Source organism: Taudactylus pleione, unplaced genomic scaffold, assembly GCF_031769625.1.
Source record: "Taudactylus pleione unplaced genomic scaffold, aTauple2 ptg000004l, whole genome shotgun sequence".
Classification (NCBI taxonomy): Eukaryota; Metazoa; Chordata; class Amphibia; order Anura; family Myobatrachidae; genus Taudactylus; species Taudactylus pleione.
The window spans coordinates 8591474-8609383 of NW_028284407.1; positions in this window are offsets into that span (position 1 = coordinate 8591474).

The following is a 17910-nucleotide window of genomic DNA, read 5'->3' on the forward strand; positions in this document are numbered from 1 at the left end:
CTAACACTGCTTGGTACTTCATCTTCATCCACTTTATCTCTCTCCAAGGCTTAATACATAGACCCCATAATCATAAGAGGCCAACACCATAACCAAAGCAAACTGGTTCTCTCATCATCCTGCATTGTACAGTTATGTACTAAGATGCAATATGCTGCCATGTGATGTTGTATGTTTTTGCTTAAAACAAACTGAGATGTACCATATTGCCTGTTTTTTTTAGCCAAAAATTTGCATTTGGGCTATTTAACAAATGCTGAACTCAGTAAAAAGGGACTGACTGGAACTGTAATTTGGCCCTTGCATCCCGCTGTGCATACGCACCATAGGTGCGTGTAGGAAAAAGGGGCATGGCCATGTCTCATGGGGGCGTGGCCACATCTCAGAGGGCGTGCAGCGTGTCGTGTGGCCAGTCTCTCTCTACATGCCAGCTGAGCAGAGCACCGGGAGGTGTAGCTGCTCAGCTTGGCTTTCGGTCCGGCCCGACCAATCAGACCGTCATTTGTCAGAAGTGCCAGATGGCCATTCCGGTGCTGGCAGAAACGATCAGGGATATACGCTGTGTTCAGTTTAGTTACACAGTCCGATTAATTCTATAAGGGGACTGCTGTCTTCACCGTTTTATCAAGTTCAAAAAGTAAACTGTTAAGAAGCGCTCAATGGGGTAGGTCAATGCCTGTACATTCTCCTATCGAATGTACTGTCCTGGCGATAACAGATCTTAATTAATGAGGAAAAACCATAAGGAATAATAAATAGGCCCCAGGGTGCATTCTGCAGTGCTGCAAATGTGTCTTAAAGCTACTAGCTCCACCCACTTTCATGTAATACCCCTTTCACAATGCCGAAATAACCTGGGTTATTGCCAGGTCGACCCAGGTCATGGCTCGGTGTGAAAGAGTCCTTGAAAAATAACCCAGGTCTACTGCCCTGTCAATCAAAACCGGGTAGCCAGCAGGTTTGGACACGGTAACGACCCAGGTTACAGGGCGGGTGTGAACAGTCTGACCCGGGTTATCCGAACCAGCTCCTGCCTAAAATGAGCTGATTGGTGTCTGTGAAGCAGTCATCACTCACATTTTATGACCTCACAAGTTAAGCAGGGCAGACTCGGGTTCAGTGTGAATGGGGCCTACTCAGGAATAACCCTGGTTGACAGTGTAATAGGATTTTGGTTGGTATAAGTGACGGACATCTACAGGGAGGCGCTCTAACTACACACCTTGTAACAGGCGCTTAATCCCACCGGCATCAATCTAACAATATACAGTATGCTTCGTCTGAGTACCCACTTAATGATTTACAGTATTTATCTACCTATCTCATACTTCTGCTAGGGAGTAATTATCCAAAAGTTAAATGACAGACTTCAATGAGAGCAGTACTCAATCCTTTATACACAGCTACAGTATCTGGACTATTGCTTTACAGCCTCTCTTTTAAAAGCCAGAGTCTTCTGGGCCGGACTTCGGAGACAGAAGATGGATTGCTGATTTTTGATTAAACAAGCTGAATTCCCTTAGTTCTAGTTTAAATAAGCCATGGTTTGCACTACATACAGAAAAGATTATAGACAGCTAGGATAGTCATGAAGCAGCTATAATTCATTCTTGTGTAACAATGATCCCATTTTATTTCCACAAGTCAAAGGTCAGTTTAACATTATTTTTTTTTCACCACGCTTCCCAGTCTTCCTGTATTGCTAAGCCTTCCAGTACTTACACTACCTCATGCAATACACCAAGGATTTATGTTTCAACTCTGCATGTATTAAGAATGCAGCCATAGCAACTACTAGCATTAATGAACTATTTGCTTATGCAGTAATAATTAACTTCCATTACATTACTTTGTGTGATTACTTTCTTAATTGCCTGAATTATGCATCCATTTAATATTTAATAACCATTCTCAGAAATCAGACAGTGTTAAAAAACAAATTGCTCACAGTTTCCCCCGCCATAATTAAGCACACAAGAATAAATGGAACCTTTTAAAATGAATGTCGTGAGATTATTTCTTTGCATATAGAACACAATTTTAAATTAGCTATTTATTAAGTTTAAATTTAAAATCAAATAGAACATTTTTCACTGATGCAAGAGGGAAATCAACCTTACAGTACCTGAAATTCATGTTTTGATTTCCTAAGAAATTATCTGATGTAATGTTACTACTTGTAGGACGAGTGAAAACAAAATCCACTGTTGTGGGGGTTATTTTCTAATCACGTGCACAGGTACAAAAAGCCACGTCAAGTCAACCAATCAGGTATTTGCTGTCAGCATCTAAATTGCTAATTGGGTGCTATGTTTTATTGCACGTGTAGATTTTGATATTGTAAATAAAATAAAATAAAAAATTGCAGCCAATCAGGTATTTGCTTTGTCCAACTTGTGCTGCCTCAATTAAAGCTAAATGATGATTCGTTGGCATTGGTTGCTGCATATTTGTGTGTACATGCTTGTTGCCGAGAGTAAATCTAGTAAAAAATAAACAATAAAAACAAAAAGATTGCATGCAAAAAAAAAAAAAAAGGCAATGAATAACAGGCAATTCATAAGGGTACACCTTTAACAAATGGAACACTTAGCTTTTTGATCAAGTGCCGTCTTATTGTGTTCTGTTTCTTCCTAAGAGCCCTTGTACCTTAATTGAGCTCAAGAAAAGCTACTGGTTTATTTGCTAAGTGATAATGCTATTATGTTATTGCACATCAGTTCCCAGCAGTGTACAAGAAAGTCACTGCCTTAGCAAATAAACATGTAAGTGCTTTTATACAGGACTTGGCTAACAGAATCTATTTAACAGCTAAATCTGTTTTTTTTTTTTTTTTCTTTGCAGGCTACATCTGCAAAATTGCTCTGTCATTCTACATTCATTAGAGAAGCCATGTAAATCTGTTTATTTGAAACGAATCCAGTTTGCGAGCCTCTGGGCCAGCACGAGAACGTCACTTATTTCTTACCAAATGTTCGAGAGCAAAATGTTGGAAAAAAACAAAATGTGTAATGCAAATAGCAAAGCGAAAAAAAAAACAAATATAAAAAAACAGAAACTTTTTATTTTCTCACCACTGAAGCATACTGTGTAGATACAGGATGTGAGTGTGATCAAAGTATAATGCAAATCTATGCTATGTGGAGTCAACCCACTGTGTTGTCTCTCTCACCCAACGCTTGCAAACTTGATGCCAATTCAGCCGACTGTTACAGTGGGCAGAATCATTAGAATTTGCTTTTTAAATGATCTCTCAGCCCACAAGGCTGAAAGCTGCTAGCTATGCAACCTTAGAGGCAAAATGATGGCCGCGCGTTGACGCTTCAGAGCCCTCATGATAGTATCCGTCTGTCATTATTTACGTCTGACTAGATGCGTCATGTCAAGTACCTAAAATGCACTTTAATAAGAAGCTCTTGTTTTTCTCCGCCTTTGGAAACCAGACTAGAATCGTTTTTTATTCTCTCTATTTCTCTGTTTTTTTTTTCTTGTTGTTTGGTTTTTTTGTTTTTTCTTTTTTCACTTAAGCGAAGCTTATTCAATCTTTCTGTGTTGACACACCGGCAAATGGAAATTGTTTGGACATGCGTTAAGGTAGAAGTGGTATTTTCACAAGCCATCTGAACATTCTTAGAAAGAAAAAAAAAGTCAGCTGAAATCAATAAGTGGAAATGTTTTTAAAAGGTCATTTTAATTTTATCTTCGGTGATGTTGTGTTTTATGATTACATTAAATGCTTCTGAAACATTATTTTTTGTTTTTGGTGTATTGTAGAAAAAATTATATTTCGTATTAATAATAGTTTTTCTATTTAGCTGCTGTAGTGGATACAGATGTAAAATATATTTAGTAAATAACACATTCAGCGCCGAATAAAGGCTATTCTGATTTCATAGAAATCTCTGACTGACTGAGGTTATTGTATTGAATGATAGTAATGCATGTTTATCACAGAGAGCTTATGGTTTTATCATCTATTGTGTATATATTTGTATGGACTACTGGTCATCTGTGAGGACTGGGAGTGCAACATTTTGAATATCCTGAGGGAAAGAGTTTATTTGACCATGGCATTCCCTGCTAGATGTCAATTGAGACATGAATGTGCCTCACATTGCACCCGCATGCATATTCGGGTTGTGGAGATGGCATATGTACCATATATTTATGCTGGGTACATACTAGGATTGACCCGCCGTCCGAGTGGGCCGATTGGTAAGCCATACACACTTACCAATCACCCGATTGATGTGTCTGGTCTGACACCACAATAGGGGGAGCATTTAAATTTGCCTGTCCAGTTGTGATGTTGGTGTCGGCAGAACCTGCAGCCAGTGCTGTAGTACCGACCTGATCTGTCTGTGAAAAACACTGATTACCGTAGAGATGTGCAATTTGGTTTTCCTGAAATATGAACACACATGAACTCAGGGGTTCCGAGTCCAATCGTGTCCCAGTTCATAATCCCTTTAGGGTTCTGAGTAGAACCGAGTCCCAACTTAGGTCCATACTTCCCTAGACTCCCGGGAGTTGCGAGAAACTAATGAAGCGGGCAGGATGGGAAGATTTAATGGGAAATCTGCGGGTCCATAGGTATGGGGCGGGGCTAAACAATGCAAATCACATCATTTAATTACATCACAGTCCCGCCCTGCCCCCCTTGAACCGACCTGCAGTCGATAAGTCTTCTCACAATTCGGAACTTGGATTTAAAAACTGGCTCTTGCGTGTTTCGGATTGCATTTAAGTCTCTCACTCGTGATTTCACTTTCTGTGACGTGGTCAAAATTTACTGGAAATCAGTGTTATTGATGTTAATAACACGAAAGGAACAAAAATAGGTGCAAATTAGGTGATTTTAACCTGTTTTTATAAAAAAAAAAAAAAATTCCAAAACCAAAACCAAATCTGAACCAAAACACTTGGGTGGTTTTGCCAAAACCAAAACACAATGATGACTTAGAAGCAAAACCAAAACACATCTCTCGTTCACAGACGTATCCGATGTATACACCTGCTGATTTGCTACCGATATATCGTTCATCTATGGAATGAACGATATGTGTGTACCCCGCATTACAGGCAAATGTTTTATCTCTTGGCTTTTACTAGAGATCTATAAACTAGGATGACAAGCGTAATAAAGGCAGCCCAATGTCTCTACACTGTTGTCATTAATTTAAGACCTAAACAAGGCTAGAATGAGGAGTCTTTTAGGAATTTAGAAGAACTGTTAAGATGAAATCAGTGTCAGGGTGTGCCTACAGTTGTAATGTGTTGGACCTAAATTATATTTAAACTGTTTCCTCCATCCATATTTCCAGCCAATCTCACACATTTACTGTAGGTTCAAAGTGTTTTTTTCAGGGGCAGTTCCAAAAACTGATCTCTGTACATACGACATTTTTGTAAGGAGGAAATAAATGTGCAAGTTTTTTTTTTTCTTTGGTTCATAATGGGGTAATGTGATAATAATCAGTGGACTAGTACCAGCTATCACTAAATGTATAGCCAAGATGTTGAAAAGGAATTATTTTGTATTCTGTACTTTTAAATATAAAGTGACTTCCTGTAATAAATTCTAAGAACAATCTTCTAAATTGCAGTTTTCTTCTGACGTACTGACTTGAAATCCGATGTGTGTGACGGTCCACTACAGAGAGTTAATTACAGTAGATGTATTAGTGACTATGGCGAGACAGAACATTTGCACCTCCCCCATCTTTGTGAGAGCAATAGTACATACTGCATACTTTGGGTGCAGGTCTATTCTATTATAAGCCCTAGACTACCCTCCGTCCCACTATCACCATGGACATCCATTCTCCACATTTTAGATTCTTTTTGATATTTGTGTGACTGTCTCTGTGCTTGGCCAACTTTAACCAATGCTTTTCTCTTGCAAACACACTGGAAATCCATCACTGTTTGGTGAATGCGGTTCACCCTTCCAACATCATGAAGCAGAACCGTTTTGACAAAGTCCTAACACCACAAGTAGTCCAGCAAAATCAGGACTCTCCCACCAGAATTGCACTGTTGGTAGATTATTACACTCTAGGCCTCGTCCCAATCAGGACACCATTAAATTAGCAGTGTTCATATTTAAGAACTAGGCACTGGTACTGGAAACTCAAGCCTGGGGCATGCAATGAGGAGCCAATAAGCAAAGACATGTGTGGCTACTGACTGGCCTGGTGAGCAATAAGATTACTCTTACCACTGCTGTCCGGTGTCACCAGTGAGCTAGCATGGCTCTGCTGCATGAGTAATGATTTATTTTCATAAATTGCATGCATGAAGATTTTGTAACACAAAGCACAACTTTTTTGTCAATAAACCAGTCCGTATTTAGACTGTGTTACGAAACTGGAACACTTGGAGGAATCTTGTAACAAACAACTCCACACAGATAGGAGATTGATCAAAAACAAACTGCTGGCACAGGTGCTGCAAGGCAGTAATTTTAATGAGGTCCATACATCTAGCCTGTATCGGGGCAATTCCTGGTTCTGTCAACGTTGGGGTCGGGGGAATCGGAGAAATCCAAAATGGTTGGAATCAGAGTTGAGGATTTTTAACTTTTGTTGAATTTCCCCATTTCCCAGACTGATCACTGATCATCAATGTCCGCCGATCTACATTTTTGATCACCGATGGGGGGATCGGCAGATGGCAGAAAAGGGAATCAGGCTTTAGATATATGGCCTGCATTAGCCACGTGCTGCCCAATATACAGGGATCCAGGGTAGAGAATCTCCTCCGCCAATTGCACATTTTCTGCTTAAAATGTCTGTTTTAATAACTGTTTGTCTAAGTAGAAATACAAAAAAATGCTAATCAAGTTTATGGAAAGAGATACATGACCCAATATTGCACATAAAATATTGGTGATCCTCTTATCTCTAAAATGCATGTGACAGATGGCATACTGGACATATCTCATTACATTTAGATTTGCACCGGGTTTGACAGGGAAATGTCCAGCCCTTATCGAGAAGCTATGGCCATCTACATAGTGCTGGAACTGTCAATCATAGTAATGTGGGAAAAATAATTTGGAACTGGGGCAGTGCTATGCCCAATGTGACATAAAGATACCACCCCCTGACCATGTGGTATCTTTATGTCACATTGAGGGGTGGAGCCGCCAGCACTGGGAAGTACAGCACTACCTGGAGCCTCCTGAGGGCGCTATGGGCAGCTGTACAAGTTGCAAGGTGCCCTGCAACAACAATACTGGTCGGCAGAGTGTCATTCCAGGCAAGCAAAATACAGAGGGTGCAGGGCAGTGATGGTACCGCCAGGGCCCTATGCCCTGGACAACAATACCACTCGAGTACCCTTAGTTACTACCCTGAGCTTGGGCGGAGGCACATACAGTAGATCATCCAGAATCCTTAGCAAATGAGTTTCAATTCTGAAAAGTCCACATCAAATCCAAATGATCAAAATCCAAACCTTTAAAATTGTGTCTGTCAAATGTTAAAATGAATGAGGAGATCCAAAAGGATTGGACTGTAAGTGATTGTACTAGTATAATGGCAGTGCCACAACAAGGACGTACAATTATATGGAAGTTACATATATAATTGCTCCCTGCCACCAAGCAAAATAATATCAGGACCCCAAGGATATATCTACAGCCATATAAAATTCCCTGGGCGGGCTACAGAATATATCATTTTCATTTAAAAAGTCCCCTTGTGACCTTCACTAATGTTAATGGACATATATTAAAATTTCGAACAGTTACTAAAATGTTGACTTATATATTTGTGAACTTTACTAGTAGCTTTTTATATAAGGCAACTTTTGTTTACGTTAATTAAATTTTAAAGAACAATTCCCACCCAAAACTATACCTTGGTTGTTTTGGCAGGAATTAGATGAAATTAAATTACCTTTCATGTTCTGCCTAACGGATCTTCCCAGGAAAATCTTCATTCTCCTCTTACTGCCCCCCATGTTATTGGGAATTTCCCAGGATATAGGTGTTGGCCCATGCGAAAGCAAAAAAAACCCAAGTAAGATTAGATTATAACAGGCCCAATGAAGAAGGGACTCCAGTGCCCCATTGGGACAGCCAGGGACCCTGAGGATCTGACGACTGTAGCATGGAAGATGAGTAAAAGAAAAATATATATATATATATTTATATCTGTATATGTATATATATACATATATATATATTTTACCTTATCAAGCTTCATCTAAAATAAATTTACACACTTTGGATAATGCCGTTTAAGAATTTTTATTTTACTTAATGGTCTGCTTTGTTTTATAATCACACTACTATCATTGAAGAATCTAAAACGTAATGCTATAATGGGAATAGATAGTTCAATACAACCTTGCTAAATGCATTTTTCATTGTTGTGTGTTTAATTCTTTCATTTCCATTGCACTCAGCATTGAGGAAGAATGTACAGCAAGTTCAATTAAACATACAATGGTGTCAAATCTACAGCAGAATATTAATGTTTCATGTCATGAGTCAGGACCCACATAGACAAAACAACATGTGGGTTAGGTTACATTATTTATTTATTAATTACCAGTTATTCATATAGCGCACACATATTCCACAGCGCTTTACAGAGAATATTTAGTCATTCACATCAGTCCCTGCCAGTCCCGCATGGACACACATAGGCCCTCATTCAGAGGCGCTCGTAAAATGCGAGCGGTCGCTCTGAATGTGGGCGGCCGCTTGGGTTTTGAAGTGCGGCCTCCTGGTCGCTAGCTAAGCTGTGGGTCAAGACCATCGCGACCATTGGGGCTTGCGCCGAGACCCTAAGGTTTGGTCTCGGCAACCGTAAGCCCCAGGGAGTTTCCTGCTCTGATCGTGCAGGAAGCTCCCCACTGACATCACTGCTGATGTCAGTGTGGCCACCCACAAAACGGCAGGCGTTCCATAAGGAACGCCTCCGTTTGTGAAACCACCCTCCCCGCCACGCCTACAAAACGGGGCAAGCTGTCGATCAACATCGACAGCCGACCCTTTTGTAGTGAGCTCTGGAGCGAGAGAATTTCTCTCTCGCTCCGGGGCTTGCGCACGCGCAGCGCGGCTGCTGCGCATGCGCAGGGCCTAAACATCGACCTCATTGCGAGCGCTCAGCGCTTGCGAGCGGGTCTGCATGAGGTCCATACACTCTAGGGAAAAAGTTATTGTCACAAACAAACCTACCCCATATGTTTTGATGACAGGAATCTGGAGCAATTGGAATTGCACTCATGTGCAGTGATGCTAACCTCTATGCCAACCGTGCTGACCATTCCCATATACATGCTCCACAATTTATTGAAAACATTTAAAAAGTGCCAAGATTGATGCTTTTTCAGTGCAATCTCTAAGCCTTGCCAAGCTCTTCACTATTACCCAGGGCTATTAAGAGCTGAACGGGGCCTGTTACTGGGGGATGTGACCTCATCCAGGAGGCGTGACCATACCTGCTTTGCTCCTGTTCCCCTCAGCAGCTGACCCAGGCCAATCCCAACAGCCCATAGGTAATAATCAGTACTTGGACCCCACCCAGTAAAATATGTCACCTCCAGTGAGCCCCAGGTCACCCAGTATGTGAATTAGCAGTGGCTTCCCACTGGAAGCGCTTTCTGCTAGTCACACATCAGACAGGCAGTCCCAGGGGGGAGTTTGGGGGATTTCCTCTGCCTGGTACTGCCATTAGCAGAAAGCTCTTCTAATGGAAAGCCTCGTCTGCTTTTATTACGGTAGCCTTATTCAGCTTCTAGGGGCTGCAGCCGATGCAGCCCCTAGCTGGTGCCATTTTTCTGCGCATGCGCAAGTATGTTTTTTTCCCCTGTGCTTTCTTTGCACATGTGCAATGGATAGGGGATGCAGTCAGGAAGCCGACGGTCGAAATGCGACCGCCGGCTTCCCGACTGTCAAATCCCGGCAAGGTACTAATGACAGGCGTCGAAATCCCGACGCCTGTCATTATTCCTATGATGGGAGCCCGACGCCCAGAATACCGAACGAAGGTAAGCCGTGCGCCGGGTGCGGACAACAGCGGGGGGTAGGTTTTAAGGCTCCCGGGGGGACTTAGGTTTAGGCTAGGGGAAGGGAGGGTTAGGTTTAGGCACTTAGAGGGGGGTTAGGGTTAGGCACTAGGGGGGAGGTTAGGGTTAGGCACCCCTAAAGGAGGGTTAGGGCTAGGGTAGGGGGTAGGGTTAGGGGTACTTACCTAAATTAGCGATCGGGATCTTCACCCTTGCCGGGCTTCCGCTGTCGGGATTAGAACCGCCGGCCGCATATACAGTATATATATTCCATGGATAGGGATAAAAACACTGTGTGTATATATATATATATATATATATATATATATATATTGTATATATATTGAACAAAGGGAGCGAGGGATTAATTGAAAGTAAGGCCTATATAGACCCCAAATAAATGCTGTGATGACTGCAGTGTGATATTTAGTAAGGTCAGAAAGCTGTCATCATTCAATTTTTGTTACTGACAGGCAATTATTTTTACTATTTTTGTCATTAGCTGTCCTTAAATTTAGAGGCGGATGCCAGCCATGCATCAGTGTATAATTAATGCATGTTAGCTCACGAATAACAGATCTTGCTGTATTCAGAATATTAAGCATAGCTCACTTTCATTGAATGGTTCTTAAATGATAGCGATACATCCTTGTCCTGATTTAGTCATTACCTTTCCAAAAATGGCCAAGGCTGAACTACTGTCATTTTTAATTAACATTTTTTTTTTTGTGAATACTTTACTAAAATATTCCTAATTGTATCCCTATTGATAAAATTGATTCTTTTAACTTGGTTCTACAGATTTGCTGCTGTTAATCTTTATTAAGTTTAACAAACTTTTTATTGCCAAATTCCTTTGCTAAAATGTCATTTTGATAAGGAACAAATAACTATTTTTTTTAACATTTCATTGTTAAAATAACAAGTACTTAATAAAAGATTGTTAATAACTCCATGGATATCATGCTAATTAGAATATTTAAAGAATACATGGAAGAATTATTTAGGCAAATACATGTTTAAATTCCACTCATAGTATATTTTATTCTACAGAATCTGTAGCATTAGGTAGAAACTGAATGGAACGTATAATGAACAGTAGGTGGCAGTCAATGCTCTCAGCTGTTTCCAGCTTGAGTCAGTTGCTAAAAGGGAGTGTAAACATGCTCTGTAATTATCTACTTTAAATATCTAATTTTCTAATTGATCCTAGAAACAGCTTGTGTTCTGCTCTCAGATGTAAACTTGCTGTTAAACCTTTTTGATACATACACAAGACACAAGGCCTTCACAGCCGGCTCGTTCTCAGTATTAAATGCCAATCAGATGCTAAAAGAGTCACTTAAAAGAATAAGGGCTGTATAGAAATTATAGATGAGTTATTTTAAGGCAAAAGTGTATAGAAATAAACCCTGTATGTAATTAAAAAAAGAGCAAGGAACCAAAAGTCAAGAGGTTAAAAAAAAAAACACTTCTCCATCACTGTAATACCCCTTTTACACCGGAGCTAAAACCCGGGTTTTTGAAGGGTTAACCCTGGTAGCTCCCTGGTGTAAAAGGGGAGAGAGTTGGATCGCCGGGTCGAGTGACCCGGCAATCCAACCCAGGTAACTAGCAGGGTTTAACACAGGCGTAGCCCGTGAAACCCTGCTGTGAGAACAGCGCACTCCGGGTCACGATGACCTGGAGTGCGCTGCTAGCCAGCCGATTGGTCCGGCTTCAGTGGCGCTTGGAGATGACGTCATCTCCAAGCGACCACTTTCACTCCGCAAAAGTCGGGTCTATGCAGACCCGACTGCGGTGTGAACGGCGCTGACTCGGGAATATCCTGAGTCGGCGCCGGCAAAATTCCGGGTCTGATCCGGATAGGAACTTTGTTCCAACTCCGGGTCAGACCCAGAATTTAGGTGGAAAAGGGGTATTAGATGAAGATGGACATCGCCCGTATTTAGCCCAAATATGGCACAGGACAAAATAAATTGTAATCACAGCTCTATTTATTAAAATATGGAATGAGGGCTTTGCAAATGCAGTAATCGAAGAACGTAAGGTCAGAACTTCGCACTTTACGAGATGTCCTGTTTCACCTCCAAATTCTAAATACATAAATATATATATATATTATATATATATATATATATATACGGGATACAGTTAATATACCGACGGCCCAGAAGCCGTCCGTTGGAATCCCACTGTCTACATCCCAACATGGGACTTAAGACAAGCGTCTGAATCTAGACGCCTATCTTTAGCCCGATGACGGAATCCCGACAGAACGGCATACCGAACGTAGGTAAGCGGTAGTAGTTCTTAGCAGCGGGGGGGGTGAGGCTAGGTTTAGGCACCCACAGGGTGAGTTATGGTTAGGCACCCCCCAGGAAGAGTTAGGGTTAGGCTAGGGGAAGAGGGGGGTTAGGGTTAGGCACCACTGGGGGGAGGTTATGGTTAGGCACCCCCCCAGGAGAGTTAGGTTTAGGGGGTGGGGAGGGGGGGTTAGGTTTAGGCACCTCAGGGGGGATTTAGCATTATGCACCACCCCGGGAGTTTTAGGGTTAGGCACCCCAAGGGAGGGTTAGGGGGGAGAATGGTAGGGTTAGGTGACTTACCTGCGCTGTCGGGATTCTGCTCCTGTCGGGCTTTCATTGTCTGTATTTCACCCAGGGGCTATTAAGCCGCTGGGATTTCATACCCAACCCATATAAAGGGGTGTCCATTTTACAGTATTCTCACCATTAAATCCAGGGTATTGCTTTGCTCCAGTGCCAGAACTGTACAGCACTAAGTAATGTGTGCACTATATAAAATAACTGTTAATAAATAAATGTTGATATCAACATCATGCTCTTCTTAAACTTTTTAGCTGAGATGTGGACCGCTGACTATTTGTGCATGTAAAAGTGTGTTGTAGAAATTGGCTTCTAGTGAAATAGGCATTAATGATATCATGAGTGAGATTCCACCTTCATCTTTTGACCCATCATGTTATCTATCAATTCTGCAGCTCACCAGGGTGCCCTCTGGGTGGAAATTAAGGCCGGGTACCCACTAGAACGATATCTTCATGATTTATCATATTGGAACGACAAACTGTGATGATAATTTATTGCGTAGCCACAACTGCACACTCCCGTGGGTCGCATACGAGATATTCTGGTTGGCCGTGCTGCACGGCCCATGACCCGGTCCGAGCGTATCGCCGCTAACGACCGGGTCTGAATGACCCCCACAGATTCAAGACTAGCAAATGTGTGATTTGTCACTTAGGGCCTAATCCAGCAGCGCACGCTAGTGCACTGCTGAACGCAGATTTCCGATGTTCGGGAATCTGTGCAGGTGCCAGACCCATTCTGCGCATGTGCAGAATGGGTATGCGAGCCCGCACGGAGACTGCCAGCAGACTGTCAGTGATTGACAGTCTGCTGTCATTTGTGGGCAGGGAGGGGGCGGCGATGGCCTCCGTTTCCTGAAACAGAGGTGTGTTGCCGCCGTTGGGGGGAGGGAAGAGGCCAGGTTCTCCGTCGGGTGATGGAGATTTCCTGGCCTCTTACTCTAATCTGCTGTGAGAAGAAGGGAGTGGTTACCGCGCTCAACCCCTGGATGGTGTATTTGATGCTTGTGTGTCTATAGATCAAACTGGTATGTGGGTTATAATGTAATTTATTAATACAATACGATATGGACTTTTATGCGTCAAAGAATAAAGTCACTACACACTACAGTATATGCCTGCATGCATACATCATATCTATAGCCTGCGTGCATACATCATATCTATAGCCTGCGTGCATACATCATATCTATAGCCTGCGTGCAGCTTTGCAATTGCGGTCCTTGCTGAATAAGGCCCTTAGTTACTAGCATAGGCTACATTACACTGAATTCACAAGCAGTATAACATACATAAATGTAATTTAAAGTTTACATATGGGTACAACACTACTTAACCTCTATAATGGACAGGTTTGTTGTTTGCGCTGTTTTAGGGGATTGGGTATGGGATCCCGGCGGTTGGGGTGCCTGACAGTCAGAACCCAGACGCCTGAAGGTATGTAGCCTAACACTAGCCCCTAGCCCTCCCCCTAGTGCCTAAGCCTAACCCCTAACCCTCTCCCTAACCCTAATAACTGCCATCATCATGTCGGCGGTCGGGGTGCCGGGAGTCCGACTGCACCGCGACCGCCAGGATAGTCACTACATCCCATTTTAGGTGTATGCAATTTTACACTGTTTCATTTACCACCGCAGAATACCCTCCAGAAATCCGATAATAACTGAGTTGCTCTGATAAACCACAAAACATGTTTTTCCTGCCCGTGGAGCCTGTAAGGCTCAAACTTCCATTTATGTCAAGTATTTTTTAATCCCTTATCAATTACCATTTCAATAAGAAAGGCAATATTGGCCACTTCAATCTGTTACATTGACTCACTGCAAGTGACATTTCTATAAATTATTTCCCCAGCTAAGCGAATAAATAAAGGAACCCAGGGAAAGTTTTTGGATAGTGGATATTGTCACAATGGAAAACATCATTACTCCAGAAATTGTCATGCTCAAGCTCTCATATGTTCTGTCTATTTTGATAGCAGATAATGCTCCTGTTCAGAAATGGAGCCTAGCCTCCCTTTCCCAGCTGTGTAACTCTTGAAGCATACACTAGAAGTGATGAAAGCCAATTGGGATAGACTAAAATCATTCTCAATTGTTCCCTATGGACCTGTACAAGCCACATGCATACTGCTATTCATCACATTAATTTTCCTGGTGACAACCTGCAACGTTCAGTACAAGGCCTCTTCTTAGCCCTATGTAGCATGTGTACTTATTTAGTGGTAGAGCTTTAAAATACTATGGTGCATCTGATTTTTTTTTCATGTTTTAAGTGTGCGATTTATTGATCTATAAACGTTCTTGAAATTGTTTTGTGACCCAGCTCGCTTTCTTGTAAATAATATGTAAAATCACATTTAAAATGAACAGTGTATATATATATATATATATATATATATATATATATATATATATATATATACAAAATAAATAGAACACATGAACAAATGTAATATATTTGTAATGGGGCTATTGTAATGAAATTTTCAGCAAATGTCAGCAACAACCCATGCAATCCACACATGCAAAGAAAGTAAACCATAGATGTCAATAAATGAAGTTATGTTTAATAATGTGAAATGACACAGGGAAAAAGTATTATACACGCTTACTGAAATGTATTTAATACTTCGTACAAAAGCCTTTGTTGGTAATGACAGCTTCAAGACACCTCCTGTATGGAGAAACTAGTCGCATGCATTGCTCAGGTGTGATTTTGGCCCATTCTTCCGCACAAATCTTGATATTTCCGTGGGCCTCTTCTATGAACTCTGATATTTACTTCTTTCCATAGATTTTCAATTGGATTCAAGTCAGGTGATTAGCTGGGCCATTTTAGCCAGGGGTGCCGAGAGCTGCAGCGGGCCCGGGGGAAGAGGGGTGTGTGACCTAATAGCAGGAGGTGTGGCCACACCCCCTTAGGAGAAAAAACAAAACATTTTTACAGCGCTTCTGCACGCTGTGGCCCCTCAGCCTGGCGCATAGCCAGTGGGGGGCACGATCAGTGTGATCGCTCTCCCCACAGGCATTGGAGACTGCTGTGGCTGCTGCTTAGTAGCGTGTGCTGGGCTGCTTTGATGTAAGAGGGAGGGGCGCAGTGCCGAACTGGGTCCCTCCAGCAAGCCTGGGCCCGGGTAATTAGTACCGGCACCCCTGATTCTAGCAGCTTTATTTTCTTTCTCTAAAACCAATTGAGAGTGTCCTTGGCTGTGTGTTTGGGACCATTGCCTTGCTGAAATATCCACCTTCGTTTCATGTTCAGCATCCTTTGTAGATGGCAGCAGATTTTTATCAGGAAGGTCTTGGTATATTTTTCCATTCATCCTTCCTTCAAGCATATGAAATATGCCAGTACCGTATGCTGAAAAACAGCCCCACACCATGATGTTCCCACCTCCAAACTTCACTGTTGGTATGGTGTTTTTGGGGTAATAGTTGCAGTGCCATTTTGGTACTTGTGTACTTTAAGAACTCATTGCAGAGAGAACCCAATGAATGTTTTATATGGTACTTGTGTACTTTACGTACACAAGTACCAAAAGTTGACCCCACCTAAAGAAGAAAGTTGTCACCTTGCGGGCTCGGTGGCTCACTACGCTCACCACAAGGTTATATTCCACCTCTATGCCCACTTGGTGGTTGGGGATGTAGCTGGAGACTGGGAATGATGTCAGGGTCCTCTCCGTGAAGGGGATTTAGACATTACTATGATTGATAATAATAATAATGAGTGGAGGACACTTGGGTTCTCTGCAATGAGTCTGTATAGTACACAAGTACCTCCAATTTCTCCTCCAAACATGGTGTGTATTATGGCATCCACAGAGTTCAATTTTGGTCTCATCTGACCAGACTATATTCTCCCAGTATTTCACAGGCTTGTCCAAATGCAACAAACTTTAAACAAGCTTCAACATGCTTTTTCTTCAGCAATGGAGTCTTGCGTGGTGAGCATGCTTACAGGGCATGCCGGTTGAGTGCATTATTTATTGTTTTCTTTGAAACAATTGAACCTGCTAATTCCAGGTCTTTCTGAAGCTCTCGCCAAGTGGTCCTTGGCTCTTGGATAACTCTTCTGATAATTCTTTTCACTCCTCTGTCAGAAATCTTGCAAGGAGCACCTGGTCATGGCCGGTGAAATTATGTTCTTTCCACTTCCGGATTATGGCCCCAACAGTACTCACTGGAACATTAAGAAGTTTAGAAATCCTTCTGTAACCAATGCCATCAGTATGTTTTGCAACAATAAGGTTGCAAAGGTCTTGAGATAGTTCTTTGCTTTTACTCATCATGAGATGTTCTTTTGTGACCCCTTGGTAATGAGACACCTTTTTATAGGCCATCAGTTGGGACTGAACCAGTTTATATTAATTTGTACTGACAAGGGGTACGATTGCTTTCTAATTACTGACAGATTTCAGCTGGTGTCTTGGCTTTCCATGCTTTTTTGCACCTCCCTTTCTTCATGTGTTCAATACTTTTTCCCTGTGTCATTTAACATTATTACACATAACTTAATTTATGGACATCTATGGTTTGATTTCTTTGCATGTGTGGATTGCATGGGTTGTTGCTGACATTTGGTGAAAATTTTATTACAATAGTCCCGCCACCCAACACGTCCTAGCCCTAGAACAATAAATCCTTAATGAGCACACAGACCAAGGCCATTAATATGCCCTCCATCTGGATGGAAAAAAATTAGTTAAATCACCACCTAAAAGCTATGACTCACAACCAAGCCACCCAGTGAGATAGCATGACTGGCTACTGCACATTCACCTTCTTCCTCACCCTGTCCAACGCACCATACTTACGTGCCACTCTCCAAATCAAACGAGGCACCATTACAGCCCACACAATCCTCCAATATGGCCTTTATCCCCACAAAATCCTCTCACCACGAACAATCAACTCCACACCTTTCAGATGCACCACGACATTGCTCCCAACAGGCAACACCCACTAGTCAGGCACACCCTATTTAGCCACTGAGGACTCAAGCAAATCAAGCACAAAACTCTACACCAAACCTCGCACACCCTTCTACTTACCTGTCGCCCACCATACACAAAACCGCTGCATGGCCTAACCATGCTGCTCCACCCAAAAAATATAAGAGTGGCCCACAAGCCAAACCAGACTGTCATCCGCTGTAATCCCAATGAGGAACAAAATTCCGTACCATGAGTACCTCACCAAACCCAACCATCCCGACACAATTTCAATAGAACACATAGCAACTAACTAGCAGGGTTGCATAAAAGGGGAAAA